This window comes from Enhydra lutris, unplaced genomic scaffold (genome assembly GCF_002288905.1).
Source record: "Enhydra lutris kenyoni isolate GAN:26980312 unplaced genomic scaffold, ASM228890v2 scaffoldscaffold4, whole genome shotgun sequence".
Classification (NCBI taxonomy): domain Eukaryota; kingdom Metazoa; phylum Chordata; class Mammalia; order Carnivora; family Mustelidae; genus Enhydra; species Enhydra lutris.
Window position 1 is genome coordinate 212,891 of NW_019154088.1, and position 1,807 is coordinate 214,697.

The window sequence follows — 1,807 nt, forward strand, 5'->3', positions numbered from 1 at the left end:
GCAGAGTGGCAGGCAGAGAGTGAGAGGGAAAAGCAAGCTCCCTGCTGGGCAGAGAGCCTGATGTGGGGCTCGATCCCAGGACCCTGGGATCATGACCCGATTTGAAGGCAGAGGCTTTAACCCACTTTAACCACTAAACCACCCAGGCACCCCAAGAGCTTCCATTTTTTATTGCACTTCATTAATAGCTTTTTATATTTCAACTTGGTTAGATTTTAGTTCTTTTATTTCTCCAGAAAGGGCTTTTATATCTCCCGAGAGGGTTTCTCTAATATCTCCCATGCCTTTTTCAAGCCTGGCTAGAACCTTGAGAATCAACATTCTAAAGTCTATATCTGACCTATTACCAATGTCTGTATTGATTAGGTCCCTAGCCTTGGGTACTGCCTCTTGTTCTTTTTTTTTTTTTTTTTTTTTTTTTTGGTGAGTTTTTCCACTTTGTCATTCTGTCCAGATAAGAATATATGAAGGAGCAAATAAAATACACAAAAACGTGGCAAAGACCCCAGGAAACTGTACTTTAACCAAATCAGAAGAGACCCCAAATCGTGTGGGGGGGAGAAAGGGGATAAAAAGAAGTTCAGAAAAAAAAATTAAAAACAAACAAACAAACAAACAAATGAAGAAATATAAAAAAGAAAATAATAGTCTCTTTTCCTCTCCGGCTGCTTGAAGCTCGGCCGCCATCATGAATGATACAGTAACTATCCCGACCAGGAAGTTCATGACCAACCGACTACTTCAGTGCAAACAAATGGTTATTGATGTCCTTCATCCTGGAAAGGCAACAGTACCTAAGACAGAAATTCAGGAAAAACTAGCCAAAATGTACAAGACCACACCAGGTGTCATATTTGTATTTTGATTCAGAACCCATTTTGGTGGTGGCAAGACAACTGATTTTGGCATGATTTATGATTCCTTGGATTATGCAAAGAAAAATGAACCCAAACATAGACTTGCAAGACATGGTCTGTATGAGAAGAAAAAACCTCAAGAAAACAGCAAAAAGAACGCAAGAACAGAATGAAGAAAGTCAGGGGACTGCGAAAGCCAATGTTGGTGCTGGCAAAAAGTGAGCTGGAGATTGGACAACAGAAGGAGTAAAGATGCTGCAGTGGCTTTATCTGTGGTGATTGTGCAGATTTTTCATGAGAGGATTAATAAACTAAGAATGTTAATGTGAAAAAAAAGAAAGAAAAAAATATATATATTAGACTGGTGACTAGAACCAGGTCACCCACTTAATTTTGGGAGTATTTTGGTCTCTTAGAAGAAACTACCTCCCAAAATTTTAAAGAATGAAAAACATATATAAGGGTAAACACAATGAAGGGATGGAATATGCCTATAAAGATGAAAAATAATTTTTTTTAATTTCTAAAAAGGGAGTTATTAAGTAAGTTGGTTGGGAGAATAAAGAAAAAGAAAGTGGAGAGAATTTGCTCAGGCTGGAGACCAGAACAAGTCCAGAGTTATATTTAGGGTATATTTTGATCTATTAGAAGAAGTTTTACCCCAAATTTTTTAGAAGAAAAAACCCTGTGTGTATACAAAAAATAAAGTTAGATACAATGAAGGATAAAATATGACTGTAATAATGAAGGTTCAAAAAAGATTATTTTTTTTATGAAAGGTGTTAAGATAAACTAGTTTAAAAACGTTAAAAAAGGAAAGGGTAAAAGTTAAAAAAAATTTAGCAGAAGAAAAAAATAAAATTAAAAAAAAAATTAAATTAACTGCAAGACTAAAGAATCATGGGGAGAAAGCCATGAGTTCCATGCTTTGCTTTCTCCTCCTCTGGAAT

The 1,807-nt window shown here is 35.9% G+C and overlaps 1 pseudogene; it reads left to right on the forward strand.

Annotated features, from left to right (window-relative positions):
- The first annotated feature begins 688 nt into the window (after window positions 1-688).
- Window positions 689-1,183, forward strand: LOC111161672 (annotated as a pseudogene).
- The last annotated feature ends 624 nt before the right edge of the window (window positions 1,184-1,807 follow it).